Source organism: Passer domesticus, chromosome 3, assembly GCF_036417665.1.
Source record: "Passer domesticus isolate bPasDom1 chromosome 3, bPasDom1.hap1, whole genome shotgun sequence".
NCBI classification, from domain to species: Eukaryota; Metazoa; Chordata; class Aves; order Passeriformes; family Passeridae; genus Passer; species Passer domesticus.
The window spans coordinates 121,566,464-121,578,699 of NC_087476.1; the positions used below are offsets into that span (position 1 = coordinate 121,566,464).

General features: G+C 44.6%; 1 protein-coding gene across 3 annotated transcripts in view; it reads left to right on the plus strand.

Moving 5' to 3' along the window:
• The first annotated feature begins 50 nt into the window (after window positions 1–50).
• The window catches only part of BMP2 (bone morphogenetic protein 2), a 272,416-nt gene continuing 260,230 nt past the window's right edge, over window positions 51–12,236 (plus strand). For all 3 annotated transcript variants that reach the window (XM_064415675.1, XM_064415674.1, XM_064415679.1), the window contains exon 1: window positions 51–1,418. The gene's annotated coding sequence lies outside the window, so the exon portion shown is untranslated. The remainder of the gene's footprint in view (window positions 1,419–12,236) is intronic.

Consider the following 12,236-nt stretch of genomic DNA (forward strand, 5'->3'; position numbering starts at 1 on the left):
ACGGCCCTTCCTCCCTTCCCTTCCCTTCCCGCCCGCGGTGGGACAGGGCGGCTCGGAGCGCTGTCCGCCCCGGCGGTGCTCGGGGTCAGCCGCTCGCACCACCTCATCCGTGAGCCCAGGACATGGAGCAGCTGCAGGGGCTGCTCTTACAGGTTTGAGGCTACCCGGAGAAAATCTGAGGGTGCAATAGCAAAGAACAGAAAGGTGTGTTTGTGAGGTGGGGATGTGTTAGAAGACGAACAACATAAAAGTGGGTTGAACTGACAGGAAAGGGCAAAAGCTTCTCCATGGGCCGGATTTCCACCGAAAGTCTTTCTTGCCTTATACACGGTGGTACAGTGATGAGGTAAAGCACGGTGGAAAAACTGTATCAATGACAGAAAAGAGAAACAGAGAATAAAGGAAAAAAGTCTTTCAGATTAAACTCATATCTTGGAAAAAGACTGCAAAGATACAAAGTGTGAGTCTTTGACACATCATGGGAACCAAATACTCTCATGAAAACTATGCAGTTGTGAAGTCGTCAAACCACAGATAATATCACAGGATATTTGCTCCCCTAGGCTTGCTCCCTGAGCTGCTCTGCTCGTGCTCATCTCTTTAGATTGTCTATGCATGCACTTGTCATATCAGACATCCTTGGAGACAGGACCTTGAGAGCTCATGAAGACTTTCAGGGCCTTCTGTCACCTGAGGGCACACAGAGGCCTTTAATACCCCAGCCAGAGCCAGCTGGGACCAGTTTCAGGCATTCTACTTAAGCTCTGGCTGAGGAATATTTTATCCTTGAGGTCATGTGGAATAACTCTGCTTTTGCTGCTCCTTGGCACTGGCTTGACTCAGTGGCTTTTTAGATCTTTGTAGGACAGTTTGGTGAGCTACCTGCTTATTATTATTTAAATAAAGGTACCTGTGAAAATGAGCAAATAACTTCATATGGACTATGGAGTAATATAAAATTCAGGTGTGAATTGGTTGGTGAACAACCAAGCCTGCTGCTCAGCCCAGAAACACGTTCTTGGGTTTTGTTCTCTAAACAAATAAAGCAAAATCACACACTCTTGATCAAATTGGAAAAAAAATGGTGCTTGGGAGATAATCAATAAAAATGAAGATGATTGCCAGGCCAGTCAATAAACACTGACTTTTACCTCCAGGCTGGTGCCAATCCTGACCTCTTCCAAGTCTAAGCACTATTTCCCTTCCCAGTTGCCTGTGAACAACCAAGAGACTGTAGAGTTTGATGTCAGCCTAGCCCTACTGTGCCAGGAGGGCTGGGGCTCTTGTTCCATCTGAACTGCTCTGGGACTGCTGGAAAAATCTGTCACCTATCTGCCAGATCCCTTGGAGAGGAAAATGCACTTGCTGGATGAAGAAAACATGATCTGGAAAAAAGCCAGAAGACTAAAGAGGCTGGGGTAAGTTCTCTGTGAATCTAACATAAAGTGTTGCAAGGAAATAGGGGGGTTTTCAGTCATACTGATCATACCCCCAGCATCTGAGGCAGTGATGGTTTACATCTGAGGAGTTGCAAATTAGGGAATGTTTTGGAGGCAGCATTTTCGTTTTCAATCATCTTTCAAGAGGCTGAGGAAACCAGATTTGGGACCTGTAATAATCTCATCCTTTGAGAGGTGAGTGGGGAAAACTGTAACTGAGTAATAACTTTTCTCTTCCAGAGTTCCTGTGGAGAAGGACAGGAAATGAATCCTCCATTTGCAGCTTCTTAATAGTTTATATGCTAAAAGCCTCCTTTAGTCAGGAATGAGATTTACTGAATATAGGTAGTGTTAATTTATTCCCGGAGTTACTCAGCTAAGGCTGAATGTGATCTGTTTAGAGTTTGATTCCTTTTCCAAAGAGTCTACAAACACCTCTAGCTGAGAGTCTCTTGGTAGACAAATGTAAGGTTTTGGGAGCATGAGAAAGTAACATAACAAAGACAGAATAATAAATACTCAATTTTTGGTAAAATGTGTATTTCTCTTTCCAATGTACTTTTAATAGCTTTTTTAGGCCAGTGTGATAAATTATCACCAAATGACGATTTAATCATGTAAGACTGGCTCTATTGCTGTGTCAATGCTCTTGTTAGAAAATACAATGTCTGGAGAAAGTTTTCTCTTTTTTATAGGCCTCTTTATTTCTGTTATTATTTTTCCTTAACTAAAGGGAAAAAATGCTCAGTATTTAATTTTGGGTACTATTGGGCTCATCCCCGTTTGTGGATTCATCATTTTCCAAATTCCCATTCTTCTCCAACTTGCCTTGCTCAGATTCTCTGCGTTTTCCATGCAATAGCTGTAAGGCCTCCTCCTCCTCCCAGAGCAGCATTTCCCACTGGGGGTTTGCCAGGCTGTGGCAAAAGCAGATCCAGAGCAGAACCATGGGGGGATGGGAACAGCAGCAACTTGGTGCAAGTGCTGCCTTTCCCCCAAGTCTCTTTAGGCACTCATTAACTTCAGCTTTCCCAAGGAATTACCTGTGGGAGTGCCAAGAGTTTGAGGGCACTTGGTGAGTTCTCAGTGTAGGAAAAGTTCCATAAAGAAGTTTGTAAAATATTTAAATGCTTCTGCTAGTACCTGGCACTTGTAAATTTACTGAAGCCTTGAAGAATCTACTGTTGCTGCACTGAGTATCTGGGCTTAGATTGCAGGTGAGGACTAAAGCTGAGCAGAGAATGTCAGTGTCATGTTCTCATATCCTATAGCTGGTCACTGGAGATCTTTCTTTATGTACTGGCATCAAAACCAGAGAGGGGAGATGTAAAAGAGTGGTGCCCTCTCTCCCCATGAAAATCTTGTTATTTTGTGATGTGATTTCTGAAATCTGTGCTTGGCAGGCAGATGATTTTTGTTGTGCTAAATATAAGTATATTCCACTTGCTGTAGGCAAAGAAGTGAAGTGTGTATCTCTGTGTGCCCCCCATTACTGACAAAGAAATTAATCAATGCAAACCCTGGCATGAGCACCAGGCACTGCTGACAAAGCTGTTGAGAAAAGCTGATCTGTACCACACAGGGTGTTTGTGTTGAAAATCTGCTCTCTGATAAATGTGGGAGGTGGCAATGCCTTATCTTTTGGTATCTCTTGGCTGTGCTGCTGGTTGGTGGCACCAAGAGCCATGGTCTAAATATCTGAAGCTTTGGAAAAATTCAGTTCCTGTCAGAGAAAAATCGAAGCCATGTAAGTGGTACCTGGGTTAAGAGGAACAACAAAAGCCCCTCAATCTCTTGGGTTAGGAGTGTTGGAGCTGCTGTTGCAGAGCTGAACTGGGGTCTGAGGCTGATGCATTGGGGTGCCCCTTGGTACAGAGCAGACAGCACTGACCCATAATGAGTCGAGCTCACAAAGGGTGTCTGTCCCCCACCCTCTGGGTGTTGGGCCTTCTGGGGGTTTTTACAGTCTGCTTTCTGTCTCTGGCTGACTCGAGCTTGAAAAGCACCACATAGTGAAACACTTCCCTGCCTGGTGCAGAGTGAGTCACTAACATTGCTACCAAAACCCCCTTCCTAGGGGGAACTGAGAAGGGTGAGAGGAAGGGATCAGAGCACACCCAGGAGGGAACTGCCCAAAAAGAACCCTGTCAGTGAGCATGTTCCCCAGACAGCTGACTGGTGACACAGACCTCTCTCATGCTGCTTTCAGCTGAAGCAATGAAGCTATGCAAAGCTAGAGGTGAAAACAGAACTGTTTTTCATGACCAAGGATGAACTCATCCTACTATTCAGCCTTTTAACCTTCATTCCGTCTGGTGGTTGCAAAACAGAGTAAAAAAAAAAGTGATTTAGACTGTCTTTTAGGCTTTTAAAAAAGTGTGGCTTCGTTGTCAACCTGTTATGTGGTGTAAGACTTTCAGAAATTCTTGGTGCTACCTTTTCTGTGCTCCTGTAAGTCAGGGCTGCAGGGAGATGGTACCAAGTTAAGCTTGAAAATTTTCCTCTTAAATATGTATCTGTGTGGTTAATGAAAGGAAATACATTTTCCTTTTCTACCCTCGGAGCCCAAGCACCTGCTGTGGGGTTGTAAAATTTATGAGTTAAAAGTTGTTAATGCCTGACTGTGTACATAAAAGGTAAAGGCTACAAGAGACAGCGTTACATCAAATAGTGGCCAGTGGGTTGAGTCTGCATTCCTGTTGTGGGGTGTTTCTTGTGGACTCTGTCATGTCTGATGGGAATGTCTTACAGTTGTATCTCAGCTGTGGGACCAAGTGAAGAAAGAGTCCCAAAGGCTAACACAGGATTTGGTACTATCCTTTCCAAAACAGGAATGAGAGAGGCTGGGTTCAAAATAATTGTCTGATTACGTGCTGTTATTGAAACTATTTTCTTTAGGATACTGGTTCTCAGTTGGAGTGACACTCTGAGATATTATCTGATGCTGGATTGAGGCTATTTGGATGGGAGCTTTTAAGATAAATAGACTCACCTTTGTTTGACCTCTTCAGTTTAAAATTGTTCATTTTAATAGTACCCTAAATCATTCTTCATCCTTTTCAGATGCTTTAAATATAACAGCTGTACTTACACGATCTAAACGAAACTGAAAGTTCTGTGTCTTTGCAGATGAACTAAAGATAGTCTTTTGCCCTGAGGAGCTGAAACTGAAATGGGGGCCAGGATGGAATGTAAAAGTGGCCTCACTCACTCCATTCCCAGGAAAAGCAGAATGGCTGGAGATTGCAGAGAGGCTCTGTTGTAGCTCAGCTGTTTCTGAGCCACAGGTGGCAGAGACAGAGCTGTACAGGTGTCCCCTGCTCCAGCCCTCAGCCCTGGCCCAGCCAAGTGCTGCTCCCGCAGGGCACAGTGTGGGAATACAGCCCTGAGTGTGACCAGGACTCTGGGATCTGTGCTGGTTTCACTGAGCTGCTCCTGCCATCTCCTGACCTTTGGGCCACAGCCCTGGGGAGAGCTGAGCTGCTGCTGCCACAATTCTCCCTCTGCTACACAAGAGTGCCCTGGGGCTGGATTAAACACGTGGGGCTGGGCTGGGTTTGAGGGAAGAGCTCTTCCCTACAACTAACTCGGTGTGGAGGAGGAGGCAGCACTGTCTGAGTTGTGCAATGGATCAGCAAGCTTGGGATGCTGCTGTGAAAGGGGCTTGTGCAACTTTCCTGAATGAATAATGCCTGATGAAAGCGATGCAAATGCTGTGTTGCTAAACTTGGGTTTCCATCCAAATGTGCAAACATACTTTTTATTTTTTTTTAATGCTAGACCCAGCCTTTTAAATATAGAAGCTTTAAATAAGACTTCCCTGTGTCTATTCCTGCACCTAAATCAGCATTTTCCAGAGGCTGAGCAGCACCTGGAGTTCCCCTAAGGCATGTGACTTGTGAAAGCTGTAGTGTAATTAACATTCTGAAAAATCATGTTGCAGATTCATGTGCCTAAGGGTAGGGTTTTTTTCCCATTTTTCTTTTGCTCTCCCCCACCTCTTCCAGTCTCTCTCTGGATTAAAACTCTTTCAGTTTTATTGTTACTCTTGTGTTAATTCATGTCTCTTAGGGCTTCCTCTCCAGAAGCCAGGCTGGACTTTGAGAACAGTGAGGACAACCTCACAATATAGATTCAGGTGTGTTCCAAACCCATCAACAAATATTTTATTGATTATTTAAAAACTAATCTAAGGAAGAGAAGAGTCTTGTCAGGGTGCAGATCCTTACAAATTGGTGATGTTTCCAATCCTTGAAGTACTGCTTTAAATATTTCTTCAAAAAGGAGCAGTCTCTGAAGATGCCTGACACAGCAGTTGTTATAACAGTGGTGTTATTTCACCTCTTCTTTTCTGGCCCTGACACAGTGTTGTGTTTCTTGCCTGTGCTTGCTGAAGGACCAGTCATCATTTTACTTGCTGTGACAGAAGAAAACCCTGATTTCTTTGTTAGACCAAGCAAGAGTTGGATATTTGCATACGATCCTTTAACTGCTTTTCTTCAAAGCTGGGCTGTGTTTATTGTTGCTTTGCAGTTAGAGCTGAGCACTGATAAAAGAGAAACTCCCTAAAGGCAAACTTCTCCCTTGTCCTGACACACTATACACAAATCTCATGGGGTTCAGCTTTTTCCTCTGTACCTGTGGCTGAACCACATCCTGTCACTCACTCATGCAGATCTGTCTGAGGACTAAGAAATCAAACATTGCAAGATGTGGGCACCTGAAATACCAAGGGAGCTCCGAGTGCCCCAGGTCAGGGGTGGAAATAATTGCCGTGGGGGGCTTTTCCAGAAGCCGAGCTGTGCCAGGCATCCAGAGGCACGGGCTGTGCTGCTGGTGGCACCAGGCTGACCAGCAGAGCGCTGCCTTCCCCTTCGCAGCTCTTACATCTCCTCGGCTGACGGGCACCTGGAGCTGCTGTTGCTGTGACATCTCCAGAGCAACGCAACGATAATAAATGGTAATAACCAGGAAGGGCAGCGGGGAGGAACAGTTGAGCAAGAGGCGTGAGAAGCGCTGGTGTCCCGTGAGACAACGAAGCTCCACCGACCCTGCCCGTGAGTGACCAGCAGGTGCCACTGCAGCCCCGGGAACAGCGGGCACTGCGGCACGGGGGACACCTGGTGGCCTTCTCGGTCCGCCAGCTGATGGGAGCTTGTGCTGTGCCTCTGATACTGCTGCGGGTGTGAAGGGCACGCTTGGGGTACAGCCCCCTACAGACACATCTGCATCGTTAGCTCTGAGGGCAGGGGACACTCTTCCCATGCAGGACTCTCTGAAATGGTTGTTCTTCCTGTCTGCCTTATGATAAAGTGAGATCCATCCTGGTGTTTCTGCCCCTGCATGAAGGTGTGCAATTAATATTTCCTCCCAGGTTACTCTTTTGGGCCCAGCAAGCACTGGAGGTTTCTGTCACAACCAGTGTGCTTGGCATCATATTCAGGATTTCATAAACTCTGGCTATTGCATGTTCACAAAATAGTGTGAGTGATCTGCTTTCTTTAGTATAAAGATGATATCTGGGAGAAAAGATCTTCCATTGAAATATTACTTAATAAAAACCCGAGATAATGATATTTTTTATATACAAATGTTTTTTTGTTGTTGTTGTTCATTAGGTGGTTTTTTTTTGTTTTTCCCAAGAAAAGCAAATAGCAGCAGCCATGCAGTTTCTTCTGTAGTTCTACCTTTTAGATAGTTAAAAAAAAATTTAACCCCCTGACTGAAGTCTGTCCGGAGCATTATCTATTTAAAAGGTATTTCTTGTTACTCACATAACACCTATCCTCATCAGAGAACTTGAAGTGCTGGGAGAAGATACTGGGATTAGAACTGGTGCAGCTGAGCTGTACAGATATTTAGGAGAGTTTGAGGATGTGGTGGTGTCAGGTCTACCTTATTTGAGATTTAGTGTGGAATCTGTTAATGGCAAGAGCAGTTGGCTGTAGTATTAATCTCTCTTTGTGCTTTTACGAGCCTGCTGGTGCTATTCCTGCCAGTTTCCCTCGCATGGAAGTCTCCCCCTTCCTGTCACGTCTCACCATCTCTATCAGGCAGGTTGTGCAGGGTTTCTGTGGGAGGGAGCACCTGTAACCTCAAGGGGCACCCACCAGTGGGTTCTCCCTTCCTAGCCTGAACTCCTCTTAACGTGAGCCCTTGTTCCTAAGGGTAAGAGGATATATTCTGGATTGATGCCTTGAGAAGGCTGACCTAGATCAGAGGCTAGGCATAGTTAAAGAATAAAGTAGGGATGTATTAAAAGAATTTCATCCATGGATCCACCTTGGGCAGCACAAGAGCCCAGCCAGGGCTGCACCAGGATGAACCCAAATGGCCCCAAAATGCACGAGCGCTGCCGGGGTCTCTCCCTGGGCTCAGCTCTGCTCCATGTGCACATTGCAGTTCAGTGTCCAACCCCAGCTGCAGCCCCTGCAGTCCCATCCTGCTTGTTTTTCTCTCTGCAGCCCACGGGGTTTGTGCTCTGGGGCTGAGATTGGGATCATTTGTCCTTGGTGCCCAGCTGGAGCAGGAATTGTTTTGTCTCCCTGCTCTGTGCACAGAGCTCACCAACCCTTAATATGAAGCTCAGACCCACACACTGAAGCAGCACAGAATCTGAAAAATATAAAAGCTAAACCTGAGGCATCAGGATCACTTTGGAAAAAGACGTCAACTTCTGGATATGAATGCTCCTGTTTAAGGTGTTCCTTTGTGCTTGACCTGGCGTGATTCTTGCTGGACCTTCATGGATCAAACCATGAGTGCTGTTACCTCGGCTGACACTGGAAAGGTGGGTTATTGTTTTGCCTAAAGAGTACTGCAGTTCAAGCAGTGCAGATCCCTCATGATTTGATACAGACAGCTGCTCATTCTTACAAATTACTTCTGTCTCGCTTCATTATTTTGTCACTTTGGCTTTTTATTTGAAATTTAAGCCCTTCAATGCAATCAAGTTCTATTGTCAGTCTTTACTGTGCAGCTGAAAGGAAGGGACACATCCCTTGATGAAGTGGATGGTGACATTCAGGAGTGACTGCATGAATAGAAGAAAGAAATAAAAATACAAAATAATCTGGAGAATTGGATCAAGAGTTGTGGTAGTCTTTCAAGGATTTGATTAAACTGGATTGGAGTCATGGTCTTCTTTTCTCCAAAAGAAAGCACATAAGTGCAGTTAATAAGGGAAGAGTAATGCAGTTTAAATGGAGCTTCTTTTTACATAGATGGATCTTGAAAAATCCTTTGTCTCTGTATGTGGGTTCTTCTAAACTGATTACACTAATGTGGTTGTTTCTGTAATTTAATTATCTCTGTACTCAATGAGAACAAGTTAATTAAAAGTCTCTTCTTTTGTTGGCTGAGATGTATTAGTTTTTCCTATGTGGAACTTCATGGCTTTTGTTTGCTCCTCGTGTCACAGGCTGGTTTTTTTTCAGTGCAGCTGTGCTCTCTACTGCATAACTCAATATAGTTGGCTTTGTAGCCCCTCCTTTTTGTGGGCTGGACAAAATTGCCTCCAGGGATTTGCAAATGTAGGTCAGTAGTGTAAAAACACAAGTCCCACTCCTATATTAAAGTTTGCTCCCAAGTGGGAAATCAGGTTAGCTTCAGCAGGTTGGATTGCAGGCACTTTGATGTTGGAAGGCTGAACGTGTGTGCAGGGAAATTGTTGGGCTTCCAAACCCGGTCCTGGTAGCCTGGGTTTGGAAATCCTGTTTTGTTTATAACCAGAAAAGTTTTTATTTTAGAAAGCTCTCGGGAGATGAGCTTAACCCTGGGCTAATGTCAGGACTGAGCAGGGCTGGGCATGGTTTGTGTTTGGGTTGGCGGCAGGCAGTGCTGCAGTGCTGAGTGACTCAGTAGCTGACACACTTCCTCCTGGGCATGAATGCCACAGCACGTTGGTAGGAGGTGCTGCATGCTCCATGAGTCATTAAACCCAAAGCACTGAATTTTTCCTGCTCATTAAACATCACTTGGTCAGAGCACGGCTTCTGCCTTCTGACTAACCCGACTCCAGCTCCCTCCCTCCCCGGCTCCTCGTGTGCTCTTTGCTTTCCTGCTAGAGTGCTGCACATCCGTGATGTTGGTTCAGAGTATCTGGTCCCCCTCAGTGCTGGGGAGATCCTGGCACTTCCACAGCTCTGAAGCCAGAAGGACAAATACAACCTCATCTGGTGCAGGTGTCCCTGCCCATGCAGGGAGCTGGAAATGGATCATCTTTAGAGTCCCTTCCAACGCAAACCATGCTGTGATTCTATGAGACAACCAGAAATATAAACTGGGCAATTGCTTTTGATTGTCAGCGCATGCAGGGCCAGGGATCTTGTGCAGTCTGGTAATTTTTTTAATCTCCTTCCTCAAATAAGTCCTTGGAGTGAAATCCACCAACCTGAAACTCAAATACTTCATGTCCATTTCAGGAGGTGGGAGGAGCTTCTCCTTACCTGCAGCAGGATCCAGAGGAGCCTTGAGCTTCGCAGGTTCCCAAGGACCTCCTATACTGTGATAGCCACAGACGTGACTCCTTTACCAGGTAATGGTTCATCCGTTACCTGGAGCGAGCTCCTCCTCGTGTCCCTGCCATGACAGGAGTGAAACATTTGCACTGTACCTGGCAGAGGAGCCACATGCCAAGGCCACTGTGACTTGAGGATATTGGAGCAGCTCTGTGCTAGGATCTTCTTTATGGACAATGGCTCTAAGCTTGACTAGAGGTGTAAATGGTAAGGTTACACCCTGGAGTAGAGAGCTCTCCTTTCTGACCCCTACAGAGCTTCAGGACTTCAGTTTTAGGAATTGCAGGTTCTGAACTGATGAAGATGAAAGAGGGAAAATGCAGAAAGGAAAAGCGGGCAGTTGTTCTCTCTGAGCCCTGGACAGCTTTTGAGATCTGCATCCACTGTAATTTTCCATCTGTGTGGATTCTAAGTGGCTTTTGGAGATGTCTTTTCTAGCAAGTTTCATGTGTTAATCATGAGGATTTGTAAACCAAAATTTTAATGTTGTGCATTATACCCTGCCAGCTCTGACTTATGTTTGATCTGGAAATTTTTTGGAAATACTCAAGTATGAAGGAAATGCCTGTCCTTTAGATGACAGTAGAGCAGATGCTGCATTTCTAGGTGAATATTCCACAATCTTTACAATTATCATATTTGTAAAGATTGTATTTTGATTATATGTTTTTAAAGTTACTTTGACAAGAGCCACAGTTCTGTGTTTATTGGGATTTTGGCTCATTGGGTGGATAGCCTGTTTAGTTTGGTATACAAGGGTCTCAGTTAGGTTTCCAGCACAGAGATAAATGGGAACTTCTATTTCAAATATATTTTTCCAAGGTTGATTTCAAAAGCAAATCTTAGAAGGAAGTGCCTACATAGAAAATGTAAATCATAAAGCTGTAATTATATTAACCCTCCCCTGGAATTTCTATGGAAATTAAGGTAGCTGTCATCCCAGTATTTGGAATCTTCTGGTCTATTGTCATTCATAGCCTGTTTTGAGATGTTATTCAGTGGCCATCCAGTACATACCTGCTTTATCAGATTTTTTAAAGGCTCTGTTATATTTCTTGGAGGTGAGCAGTTAATAGGTCTTTGACAGCAACAGAAGTATTGTCTTAACCCACTCACCACCTCAATACCTGGAAAACTCCTCAAAGTCTCCAATTCAGGGTTGCTTTTAAGTGGATACCTGCAATAATATTTGCAGCTCACACGCTGATTCCATGCTGTGCTTGTTCTGCCCTCCCTTCAAGGACCTGATCCAAAACTAATTTTGAAATGAGCAGAAAGTCTTCTATTGATGTTGTGCTTGAGAGCAGATCCTGAAGAAACTGCAGAGGAAGCGATAACATGGTGGTGGGTCATGTGTCTTGTGTCTGCAGTGCTGGGGAGCTGATGTCATGTTTATTAGAAGGCAAGATCAGAGTTCACAGGCTCAGGAAATGTCTGCAGAGTTTAGGAATGGTTTGTAACTTCTATCCCAATGACAGGTTTATTTGGCACTTTTTGATAAGTGGCCTGTTTGAAATTTCCTCTCCAAGTAAGCAATTTGTAATTCCCACTTGAAAGGGCTACTGTGGGGGATGGTGATGGGGCCATATTTGAAAACCACTTATGGTTACTAACATCCTGGCATCTGTCATCCAGGAGTCCTGTGCCTTTATTGTTTTGATCCGTCCAAAATGACTTCTTTATATAGAAACTGGAAAGCTCTCTTTGTGTCCTGAGTGCCGATAAAAATATTTATGGTCCCTTCAAACATATAAATAGAATTGGAGACTAAGCTAAAGGATCATTAGAAATAGTTCCACTGTTTTCCCATCATGAAATTTGCTCACTTCTTTGGGTCACCTTGTCTCATTCAACCTTACAGTGCATTTTTCTCCATCCTTTGTCAAAATACCATCATTGTGACACTTAAATTCTGCCAGTTCTGAGCCATTGCACTGATTCCCAATCCTCATTTCCCAATCCCAGCCCCTGCTTCCATAAGCAGCAATGCAGATTTTTTGCAGGTGTTGCAGGTTTCTGCCATTGACGGCTTCTACTGACTCCCAAAGAAAGCTGGAAGAACTCTCCTTGTACTGGTGATGTAGCTCCAGTTCTTAAAGGATGTTAACTACTGGAAACACTTAAATAATTGGGATTGTTCAGCCTGGAGAAGAGAAGCTTCAGGGTGACCTAACAGTGGCCTTCCAATACCTGAAGGGAGCCAACAAGAAACATGGAGAAAAACCATTTACAAGGACATTTAGTGACAGGACAAGTGGGAATGGCTTCAAACAGAATA